This window comes from Poecilia latipinna, unplaced genomic scaffold (genome assembly GCF_001443285.1).
Source record: "Poecilia latipinna isolate Pla-1442-1.1 unplaced genomic scaffold, P_latipinna-1.0 Scaffold774, whole genome shotgun sequence".
Classification (NCBI taxonomy): Eukaryota; Metazoa; Chordata; class Actinopteri; order Cyprinodontiformes; family Poeciliidae; genus Poecilia; species Poecilia latipinna.
Window position 1 is genome coordinate 136,395 of NW_015113390.1, and position 12,788 is coordinate 149,182.

The 12,788-nt window shown below is 37.2% G+C and overlaps 1 long non-coding RNA gene across 1 annotated transcript in view; it reads right to left on the minus strand.

Moving 5' to 3' along the window:
- LOC106955895 (uncharacterized) overlaps positions 1 to 1,067 on the minus strand; it is a 16,242-nt gene extending 15,175 nt beyond the window's left edge. Inside the window, exon 1 of the long non-coding RNA XR_001426674.1 lies at positions 1,058 to 1,067. This is a non-coding gene — a long non-coding RNA (uncharacterized LOC106955895). The remainder of the gene's footprint in view (positions 1 to 1,057) is intronic.
- Positions 1,068 to 12,788: the final 11,721 nt, after the last annotated feature.

Below are 12,788 nucleotides of genomic sequence, written 5' to 3' on the forward strand. Positions count from 1 at the left end.
TTTTTTTTTTTTTCTTGTGGCACATTTCCAATTCTATTAGGAGGCACTGTGGTGGTCTACTGGGACCTCACCCTCCAGATACTCGCTGTCAGAAGAGAAATCTATAGCATAATTTCTAGTGTCTTCTGGTGTGCAATGATCCCGTTTATTTCTTCAAGGACAACGCCAATGTAGTGACAACAAACAAACTGATGGCCAGCAATCATGCTGCCATTTCATCATCCTGCAATTGCTTTTTCCAGAATCACCCAAGATTTATCTGACATAATTTGTGCTTCTTCCTGGAATCCTGAAACGTCTCTTTTCAAATCACCAGGTTAAGAGCAACATTCTCATCTAGTTGTATGTCCTCGCTGGGAACACAAAAGAATTATCATATCTCACTCCAGAGAAGAACCACTTGTGGCTTTGCTACTCAGTGAGATAAATATTTTTCAAAGCTTACAGCATACAATTTCCCTCAATGCCAAGTGACTTTTAAAGATTTAAACATACCCGGACTCGGGAAACCTAGTCTCATATGTATAGATGATATGCGAAAGTGAAGTCCTTAAAGAAACGCAAAGCCTCATTTGGCTTGTATGTGGTAATACCCGGTTTAATATTTCTCCACATTTCCTCTCCTTTTCACAAAGTGAAATTGTCTGTATTCTAATAAGGCACACATTACAAACACACACACACACACACACACACACACACGCCTACACACGCACACCATCTTTCATACTCTATGTAGCGACGGGCCAAAGAAATAAAAGGCTCCAGATATTTTCCACAAACAATATTATCCTGTCCTCTGGCAGAGGCATTATTCTATTGAAAGTTTACACTTTATATGTAAATGCCAGAAGTGATGATTATGTTATTCTAATCAAATATTCCTTTAATATTTTATAAGTTGTGAGTGGAAGGCAAAAAACTAAACACTCAACCTTCTGCCTCGGTGCTTGTTGCAGCGTCTAGCTCCTGCCTCTCTGTTGGTTGTAGATGTGCAGAAAATGCTATGAGCCATTTTGATGTGACATTTTTTTGGCTCCAGATAAGTGGTTGTTACACTTTCCTAAATTAGCATGTTTATTGCTTGCTGTTGTCCTGCCATGCCTGTCTGCATATCAAGCTCTCAGTCTATACAGCCTTCCTATTGCTTGGTTCAGGAAGGTGCAGTATTGTTAAGCATGTTAAGTAGACTTCCTTTGCTCTCGGGGACTTATTCTGCTGAAGCATCAAGCTCCACTGCATGAACTATTGACATTTCTCACTTGCTGCATATTCTCTTTTAACCAAATTATAGCTTGAAGAGCCTTAAAAACAAGGTTGTACAAGAAATGGTGGGCCTCTGATCACAATATTGTGCATGTTTAGATTTATTTGGTTTTGTTCTGCGTCCCCTGAGAATTTGTGGAAGATGTGAGTCTGAATCACCTATAGATTTGAAAAGCAAAAAGGCAAAAAAAAAAAAAAAGATCTGCAGGAGTGAGGTTAAAGCTGTGGGAGGCAGCCATTTTTCACATCAGTGGACAAAAAAATCTGTAATGACCTTTTGCAGTGACGCAGTTTAACTAGTCTGAGAGGAAAGCAGACTTTTAGAGAAATTCTTTTCTGTGTTTTCAAGTTTTACGGTGATAGAGATTTTTTTTAGCCACACCTTGTTAAAATAGATGCACCAACCCATATTTTACCTTCATCCCTTCCAAATTTATTGCATATTTTGAATATTTGAAGATCACAATTATATGTGTCCAAATTCTCAAGTAGAAAAAAAAAAAAAATTACCATTGTCATATTAGTTGTTATCAATGTAGTTCACCTGTTGTGACTGGGCACCAGTGGCGGTTTCTGATACGGGCAACATGGGCAACTGCCCAGGGCATCATCTTGTGGGGAGCGGAATGAGAAGCCCCCCTTATTCCTCCACTCCACTCCAACATTTTCACACTGAGAACTTAACATGTCGAAAGTAAGTTTGGTTTTTGAAGGTAATGTAAAGCAGCACTCAGTTTGGAAAATATCCATGTGATCATTAACACCGTATTACAGGAAACGTGAAAAGGTCACCATGGCCTGTGGCTTGCTTATGCTAACTAACTCCTAGTTGAACAGTAGCAGAAAATAAAAGCAGACAACTCTAACCTGTTCTGAATTCCACAGTCCTTTTAACAGGTACTGTCAACATGCATGCATTACATGTATGATGCAGATACTTTACAAAAATGTTACAAGGACAACCCAATTTGTACCACAGAGAGGATAATATTTGATAAATTGAGTCCCATCACCTTCCCTTCACCCTCTGACATCTTTGCTTTTGTGGCCTAAAAGTGACTTGAGCTTAAAACTCAAGTCCTAATTGCTGGTGTGTGGTAGAATTATATAAAATAATGACATAAAGAGTTTAAGGATTATTCATTATTGGATCTTTTATAAAAACATGTAGTGAAGGACGATAATAGGCAAATCTTTGTTTTTCTGCATTTGCATCGGGTTTTTTCTGCAAACGGTTGAATCTCAGTTTTCTCACCTCCAAAGCCTCGACGAAGAACATATACTTGCTTACAGGGGCTCCTTTGTTGTCGTTTAATATAAAACATAAAGATTGCACACGAGCGAAAACAGTACAATAAACATTGCTCATTCGGTACATGACGTACAGAGACGGGGTCATGAAGAATGTTTGCTGCTGGATCAAAAACAAACAAATTTTGAACTCGAATCAGTTCCCAGTTACTCCACACAAGTACGACGTCTTTTCTTGTTTCACCGCGACCTGCATTTCACTTCACATCATCAAAGTCTGCGCTCTGCTGCAAAGCTTTGCCTTCACATGAGTTTGAATATGAGACGGAGGGGGAGTTAAAGATGCCGCTGGGTCCCCCAGGTACAACGAATTAGGTCACACTACACTGAGGAATGAGGGATTTCTGTGCAAAAATACTGCAGTAATTTATGCAGGTTTTCAGGGTCTTTCTCACCACAGATCTGGGTGGTATCTAAAGATTGCCTCGTCTCCATCTTCGCATACCTCAAATAAATTAGTCTTTGGGTGTATTTTTGGCACCGCTGTGATACAGTTAATTAGAACACAGGAACAATGCCTTCTCACGTTTACCCGAATTCACATTGTGCCTTTGTCTTAAGGTCTAAGTTCCTGAGACAACACTACATTATACTTGAGGCTTAGCAGCTGCGATGGTGGAAAAAAAAATAATGACAGCCTGACACCCTCAGTATCCAATTTTGCTGTAGTGTTAGATGATGAAGTGCAAAAAAAACAACAACAAAAAAACAACTTTCTCCGACTTGTAGCAGCACACTACGATGCATGTCTAGCTTAAAGAAATGAAGTTGGCACTATTCAACCCTTGGAAGTTTATATTGGTTGGTTAGACTGGGCAATTAGCCACCTCAAATTGGAAAGACGGAAAAATATGCAACTCAAATTAAATCTGAAGTCCAATATGTTCTTAAAAAATAAATAGGGAGAACTGTGGTGTCAGACAGCATCATGTGTTAGTGTCTGTGTTGTGAAAGAATGTATTTCAAACAAAGGTTTTTAATCGAGAGGAGTCTCAAGTCTTTCATAACCTGCTGCACAGCTACCCTTTTTTTGTTTTATGTGGACAATATTGCCTGTTTAACAAGGCAGGTATAGCCAGATCTTTATGGCACTGCTTGCAAAGGACACGTTGTGCAGAACTCGAGCAAAGAAGTGGCTTTTGACAAAGCAGCTGAAAAACCCTGGGAATGAGGACAAGTTGTTATTTTTTTTCTTTTTTACTAAATTTCATTTTAGTCTTATTCAGGTTTCTCACAGTAGAAACAGGGAACACAGTGCAGTGAGGTGCTGCGAAGACTATAGATTAGGTTAGATTTTTATGTTGTTGGTATTTTAAGATCTCGGCGTTTTAGATAATCAAAAAATGTTGATTTCAAACAAAGATAAGCCGAGTAGATGTAAAAACATAACATCATAATTTTGATATTTTCGGTATTCACCACAGATGCTCAAGTAGTCCTTTGTTTAATATTGTAGCTGAGTTATTAGCCATCTCCCTCAAGTATTATAGATGTTGAAGGCATAAGCATTCTAAATTGGGAATTTAAAATTTGCTAATTTGCTGAGGTCACAGCTTTGTTTCTTAAAAATAAAAACATGGTTTTGATTGCAATTTATAAAGTCTTTTCTTTCTCAAGAGCATTTGGTTTGACACTAAATCTAAAAAAAAACTTTCACAGAACTAGAAACAACAGCTCCTCTATTCAGTTGCCAACATGTCAATGTTTTCTGGTCTGATATTGATATTCGGGTCTCATTAAGATCTGTAATATACATTTTACCACATCTAAGGATGTACTTTATTTCATGCACAATTTGGACTCTGACATTTCTGATGTCATCAATCGTATGATCATTTTGAGAGAATACTTTCCTCACACATGTGAAAGGAAAAATACCCGTACATTGATTATCCTCTTTCTTAACTACTTTGTTGAATATTTCAAATCTCTTAAATATGTCTCAAATATAAATAGGACATTTTCTTTTGGAAATATTGCCAAATTTCCAAAAGGACCTACAGAACAGTTTTGTTCGCTTTGCTAGACCACAAAGAAAAAAAAAAAGAAAAAAAAAAGAAATGCTGTACTTCTGTGGTAAAAAAAAAAAAAAAATCATCCTCTTTATAGTCAGGATGATTCTGATGTATAACAATGGCTTCAGGGGCTTACAATTCACACCAGAGCACTTTAGTGATGAATACCATTGTTCTAAAGTAAACCCCTGTGTAGGTTTCCTCAGTGGTGTTTCTCATAGTGCAGAATAAATGCATATCAAACACAACCAAGTCAGGTATAGAATAAACTCATTGCGTAGTTCAGGTAATAGAATAAGAAAAGAAGAAGTATGGACGGTGTGCTATACAGTGCTGAGTGTGCTATGGAGAATGTCATTAAATATGAAGCTTTCTCCAGCAGCGAAGAGTGGAAACAGACACGCCTTCTCATTAGAGAATACTGTTGTTCTCCCGCTCCCAGACTTCATTGGTTACATTCACCTGGAGCAGTTGCATAAGAAGGTAGTCAGAGCACGACAGCAAAATGTCAGACATTTACTGGGGTATGTAAAAGCTTAAGCTGAGTTGGGATTTTGCAAACTCTTCAGATGCTCGTTGTTAGGATATTTAAATTATTTTCAGCCCAGCTAAAATATGCTATAGCCCTTTCCCCTTTTGAGACCAAATGTGGCCTATAATCTCTTTTTGGTTGGAAAATCTTAACAGCTGTTATTATCCCGGAGTGCGACCCCATCTTTCTCTCCTTTTCTGTCTCTCTCTCTTCCTGGTGAGGTGAGCAAAGTGGCTTAGATGCGGTGACAGGGGAAGGATTCTTCAGCTCAGCCGTACAGATGCAGGCATTGCTTTAAGGAGCTTATGCACATTTAATGGTTGAAAAATACTTCGAAGGAACAGTGGCCAGAATGCTTGGGGAGGGAATATTTGTTGATATCAACACAAGCACTACAGATGTAATCCAAAAGTGAGCAACACTGTGTGGCACCTGTGCAGCTCTCCTGAAACTTCAAAACAGCAAAATAAAGCAAAAGGCAGGATGAGAACAACTATGAGGTACAGAGCACAGTAAATACTATAAAAACTGAAATGTTGGGGTGTGGCAGTGAGGCAGGGATAAAGCGCGACCCCATGTATGGAGGCCTTAGTCCTCAGCATGGCTGTCACGTGTTTGAGTCATGACCTGATGACCTCTGCTGCATGTCTTCCCCCTCTCTCACAACCCGGGAGTGTTTTAAAGGAAAGTGCCAAAATGACTGGGTTTTTTTTTTTACAGCTTTAGGCCCTTTACACTATACTGATTTGCACTGCAGGTCATCTGACTGAAGAAAGTTTAGTAAACCTTTATTTTATTACAAAAAAGACAAATGTATCTGTTTCAAAACATTTCTCATCACCAAAAAACGAAACCCCAACTGTCCCATGGATAATAAATAATGTCAATGGTCGGAGGGAAGACTCTTTCCAGATGATAGAAATGAAACAGTTCCTTATAAAAAGCACGTTTACCCAAGGTAAATTCAAAACCATATCTGAAAGGACAATATCTCAAACGTTAAAGCAGCAACAAAAAACAACTCCGGGTTTCACTCCAGCTCCAAAATATATTAAGCTGAAATAAATAGCAATTACTGTCAGCTGTGCTCTCTTATGTTGCATTTGTGCATTAAAATCAAAAATAATAAATAACATAGCTTTATTATTACCATTATAATTAATGCTTTATAACGGCTGCTAATGAGATCATATTATAGATTGTTATTATTTTTGTGGGATTTTTTTTTTTACTTATGTCTTACAATACTATGAGAGTCTCATTCTGGCCCATGCCTACAACATACAGTATAAACTAGTGTGCCATTTTTCAAGCCACTCAAGCAAAAACTGTGTTCCAGGTCACCCAACATCTAAATTGCTCATGATCTTTCATCACTGGAAAGAGGCAAGAAAAAAAAATAGAAAGCTTATTTTTAGAGCTTTGGTGTTTGATAAATTGTCTTCTCTGCACTCCTTAGCTTTGGAAGCAGTTTCATTTTGAGTGCTGCATTTTCACTGTAGGCGGGCTTGTCGGCCATTGTGTACATTTACTCTTTTAATTAAGAGGGTGAAACTGCCCATTCAAAGCTTATTTGACAATAGTGCCATGTTTCTTTCTGTCTAAAAATACTTGAAACTTAAACACAGAACTAATTCAAGGTAAGCTGATCATCCTTGCAGTCCCTCAAGGATGGAATAAGGATCTATTTCCAGAATTTATCTCTGGTGGAATCTCTGCAGGTGTCATGGATGCCTTGTATATCACCTTTTTTCCATTCTAGTGACAGATGGGTTCTGGGCCTACCTCTCTCAAACCATGTTGATTTTGGAAATGTGCATAAATGCAGTTTTCACCACTTTTGTGTAAAAACTTATCAAATTATAATTGATCTTTTTCTTGTAGTAATTAGTATAAATCCCCCTTTCCCCCCTATAAATACATAATATGACACACAATAGTTACAGATTTGAGAAATATGCCACAGTGTGTCTGTGCATGCTAATGCACAATAAGTTGGTTTGGATAATTTCTCATCTTTCAGCTCTTGTTTTTCTTTCCCTCAGTTCAATTCAGATTCAATTTAAATCAAAAATACTTCATTAATCTCAAGCAGACAATGAATCGATTCATCAAGGTAGAATGTCTGCAATATTCTTTCTCAACTTAGGATCACTTCAATGTGTAGTAACATGAATTTACATTGGCTGAAGTTAAAAATTCCTGAGAGAAACACATCCATGTCACTCCAGCTAAGTAAGATGCTTCACACTTTTACTTAATATCTTAAAGTTGTGTGTTTGGTCTTCAAGTCAACAGCTTTTGGTCCCTATATTGATTAATGCATATATTTCTTTGTTTGTTTGTTTGTTTGTTTGTTTGTTTTTCCAAAGTGGCAACCTTGCATTCTTTGCCATATTACACATTCAACAAACATGTGTTTCTGTATTGACAAGCCAATGACCAAAGATGCACAAAGGCACTTGGGAGCAGACACTTTGACAGGAGGAGCTCTATTGGCAGGTTCTCACAAGCTGAGTTTGTGCAACCCATTCTGCTTGAAGGTACACAGACTCACTATAAGATGAGCAGCATGGATGACATTTCTTCCTCGGATAGTTTAGGAAAAAAATAATGTTCTGATTTAAATAAGTGCTGCCTTATCATCAAGTACAGGGCCTACAATGATGACAGCACTGATACTCTGTCGCACTGATTTTATGGGGATAGAAAAAGATTTTAAAATGACAAATATCTTGCTGTTCAAATTACAATGAATGGCAAAAATAAAAACACATTTGTTTGTCTGCTGTATCTGACTTATGAAAGCTAAAGAAAGACAGGAGAGGAGTTGAAACCCGCTTCAGTTCTGCACTGTGGGAAAACAAAGACATTGTGGATGAGTTGAAAAAGCATCTCAGCATTAAAAGAATTGGAGAACCTGAAGAGATCTGAGGGATGATCGCCTTCCTGGGCTCTGATGACGCCTCCTACGTCACAGTGACAGGAGGGATGAGCTGTCGACTCTGAACCCTGTCTGCAGCAGAACTTCAGATCTATTTAGGATTTTTTTTTTAAATATTACCCTTGTCCAATTTTTCCATGATATCCTTTGGCCTTCCTACTGAATCTGTACACCTCATGAAAGCTTTTATAGAAAAACAGGGAAATTACTACATAAACCTGGCTCAAAAATTGTTATCAGGAGTCAGCAACAGAAAACATCTTACCTTAGAACTACACTTCATCCCAAAAAGAATTTCCATTTATGTAAAAACAATTTCACATGCATAGAAATTGCATAAAGTCTATTTTTTTTAAATGTAGACTTTTTGCACATGATAGCCAGGCTATTACCTTCCAGTGCAAATCCGCCTTAAATTAATTCTTGCTTCCAGAACACTCTGGGCTCACTCCCCTTGACTTGGATTGTCTTGTCTTATGCTAGGTTATGCATACCAGGTTATGTTCATTGTTTGACTTAGAAGGCTGATGACATGGAAAAATATCAACTGCTACTGCCTCTAAAGAGGAAACATTAGCAACATCCTGAGAGGTAAAGAATAAGTGTCAAATTTTCTCTGAAGAGATGCATTCATCTCTTCAGATTTGTTTTCTTTCAGGTTTGTTTTATAACTTTAAAAAATCCTTTTAGAAGTGCTAAAAATCTGTGGGTTGTGCGGACCACTGGCTGTGCTGTCACTCAAGCTCTCAAGATCAAAACTGTAAAAGTGATCATCTGATTTCTCCAGCCAGCTATTTCCATCGGTGAGTGTTGTCACTTTAAGAGATGCTGAGCAAAGTGTAACGCATGAAAGCTTTATGAGGTTTGAATTTCGCTGGTGGTGAAAATTATTGAAGGAGACGTGAATCAGACACTGTGGAAAATCAATGTTCCTGCTGTCTTGTAAGTCTGCTTATGCATCAACTTTTTGTTGTTGTTGTTGTTGTGACTTAAGTTAAATAATTAATGTCATGAGGGCATCATGTCATCGCACCAGGAGAGTTGCACACACAATTCTGGAGGTTACGAGCATCGATTTGCCCAAAAAAGCAAACTCAACCTGAATAAAAATCATATTCAGTGTAACACTTGGTCCTTAGCTGCAGGTGGCCACTAAGAAACATGTTATCTGGCGTGCTGCCTCAAGGCATTTCTGTGGTAACTGGTAATATGGGGTTTGCCTTGTTTACTTTCTGAGAAAAACAGGAACAACAAAATTCAAACATGTTTTGCCACCAATCACTTTTGCTAATGAGTAGGGAGTCTTTCCAGTGACTGGTTGCTGACAGGAGTCATGCTGTGTTATTTGTAATTTTGCCTTGATGCTATACATATTGTTATGCCTTCTTGTTTTAAAATGACAGCTCTAAAAAAAATACTCTAACGACACTGCAGCTATTAAAACAAGTATGCACATTGTGTGTTTCTCCACTCTTGCATCAAGTCCTGGTGTGAATATTTGAATATCAGTCAAAACATTTTTCTATCACCTACAAGGTCAAAACACTGTAGCTCAACTCATGTCTGGGATAACGAGGCATGAACACATCCCCCATCCGTTTGTCTCGCTTCGCATAAGTCTGTGTTGGAAATTAAAAATTGTTAGATTTTAACAGATAATTTCCAATAGTTTATAGATTTGATTAATTTTTAGGCTCACTTTTTTGGGCCTGCCTATAAGTTCATAGCTGACTCAGTGATTTGACAATCCTAAACATCTCCAGATAGCTAAAATGTTCTAAGTCCAATTTTTAAGTCAGGCTTTTTTCAGTATAGCTCCCTATTAACTGGAAATTCTGCATAAACTAGCCACAAGTTCACTGACATTATCTTCAAGCATTGGCTTTATAACATTTAGATATTTAGGGATGTCAAGATGAGGATTTTATTCTTCCCCAATACAGACCCAGGCTACATAAGGACAGAAAATTACATTCTGAGTCAGTCTAAACTAAATAAAATCAATGTCATGTATACAATTGCAGTAAAACAGAGTACACAATAACCATTTCACTTGAAATATCAATAACATTCCGCAGTCTCCTCTGTTTTCTTGATGGCAACAGATATCTTGTTTCCTCTTGAGTTTTAGTCTTCAAATATTGTCATAATTAACAATATTAAACGATACTATAATATTCTGGCAACTTGTCACTTACAAATAACATAGTTTCATTATTTGTTCCCATGCCTAGTCTGTTTTTCTTCTAAGCTAGTGTTAACAAAAGAATCCCTATCCTTTGATATGACTCTTTGATGATTGTTTTTAACATTATTTTTGCATTCCTGCTAGCCTTAAAATAGTGGTAAAGTATTCATAAAGTAGCACTGAAACAAGTGTTTCAGCAGCTCTGTCTCCTACGGGGGGAAGAAGACCCTAATCCTCACCCTAAGCTGTCCATTTAAGCTGGTGACATACACATCTTCGGCCAGATCCAAGCACCACAGAAATCTAACTTCAATCAATAACATTCTGTAATTGCTGTTTTCTCTCTGTTTGAGCCTCTCCAGATTGAAATGCTAAAAAAACGTTTCCCTGATAATTCAGATGGGTATAGGTTTCGATGTACCATTATTTTCATTATAGCAAAGTTGATCCAGAGAGAGATGCTTTATCTCAGCTCTTATTAGAAACAAACCTAGTGGAATTAAAATAATTTTATATCTGAATCTGTCAAGAGAGTGAATCATTTCTGGCTGATCTCAGGATATCTGAGTGAAGCAGGCAGAGCATATACACATTACACAGAAAGAGAGCTTTTAAGCCTTCTCTGTCTCTGAACATCATTGTAAAGGGTAAAAAAAAATACTTAGATCACAGCTTGAAACCTGGATTTGATCAGTCAATACTGTGCCAGGACTATAATATGGTCTTGCATGCCATGCACGCCAAGGAAAATTGTCGGAATGTAAGCAGACAAAACACTGGTGTGCCTGTTGCTGCCGGTGTGTCTGACGTTATCGCATAAAGTAAATCAACAACAGGTATGAGATGAATTTTGTCGGGAACTCCTTATATCAGTATTTTCAAAATGGAGTAAACTGATATCCGAGCTGAAATCTGGAGTCAGATCGGGACATGCCTACTTTCAGTTCAGATTTATAGCCTCTTTAAACTAGTGTGCAGTGTGAGATTGTGGTGAAGACATTTCCCTGCACATTTTTGAGGTGAATAAAAAGCATTTACTCTTGAAAAAAATATTCTACATATATATGTATGTTTCTATTAATATAAAACAGATGCTCGACTGTTTCTGGTACATCCAGTGAAACTTATTATGCCACATGCTCAAAAATTAAATAAATCTGTTTGCAATAGTCCTGTATTATTATTGTTGATGTGATAAAGTACAAAAGTTGGAAAAAGTGGTCCAAAATAAATCTAAAAGCACTTTTTGTCATCTAGCAGACAAACCAGTTTTTGGCTGTCCAGGATTTTCCCCCACTGCTAACAGATAGTGAATAATACCTCCATAAAATAGAATAGAAAATGAAATTTCTATTAGCTCTAATTACCTTTCCCATTTATCCTTGGGACTGACATCAAGATTAATGAAGTGCTCTTCTATTTTAAGCAAGGTTATTTGAATGAGTAATCCTCCTTCTCATATGGATATAAAACGTCATAAGGGCTGCAACGAGCTTTAATTGTGCTATCAATATATATATATATATTTTTTTATTTAGGATTCTAACTGTTCTATGTTCACTTATTTAAACTTTTCTAAACTGAGTTTCAAGTGAACTAATGTAATAAACCAATTAGTGAAGTTCTATCAAAAAAAAAAAAAAAAGGTTTCGTCTAGTTGATTCCCCCTGTGTGGCCCAGTTTCTATTACGTTTCTCAGGCTGTTCTCTTTTATCACCATCCCTGACTTTCATGTGCTCCTTTCCATCTGTGCATTCTTGATGGAAGCATTCACAAAGAGAACAATTGTCCTGTTGTGTGCGGTAATGGACCAGACTGGAGTGGAGCAGAGATGGAGAGGTAAAGTGCCAACTGTGCCCCCCTACACAATAATATTGTCATGTTAGATTACCCATCATCATGTTGGCAGAGCTGAGAATCTCCTTGAACCTACAACCCTGCTGAAGAGCAGCCAACTGTTAATGGTATTTTTCATAGGAACTTGTTGTCTGCTTCCAGCCCAGAGTGCCATCACCCCAGACGCGTCTGTTAAGCTCCCTGGTTTTTCAACTATTATGGCCAGTCTGCATTATTATGATATAATGATGTATCATGCTTCTTATGCATTTTATTGTGATTATTCTGGGATTTAACACTATAAGATTAAAAGCTAGGAATGCTTTTGGACATTTGCTCCAGTTTTTCTTTGCAGCATGACCTATCACTAATGAATATATGCTTTGTTTTAGATTAGACTGTGAAATTGGGGAATGGCTTTTTTTTCCTGAATTGGACAAGATTGTCTTTTCCACAGATGAAAATCATTGGAAAAGCCAACTTTTCCAATATATTTAATAAAATATATTGAGCTTGTTTACCCTGAAAAACCTTATCATATTTCACAAATACCTACCAACATATTCCACAAATAGAAACATAGGATTCACTTTATTATTTCTTATTCATAGGTTTTTTATATGACGTTCTCTGTGGCTGTTTTTTTTTTTTTTCCACTGTAAAAATATATACAAAAATAAACCGAACTGACCCTTT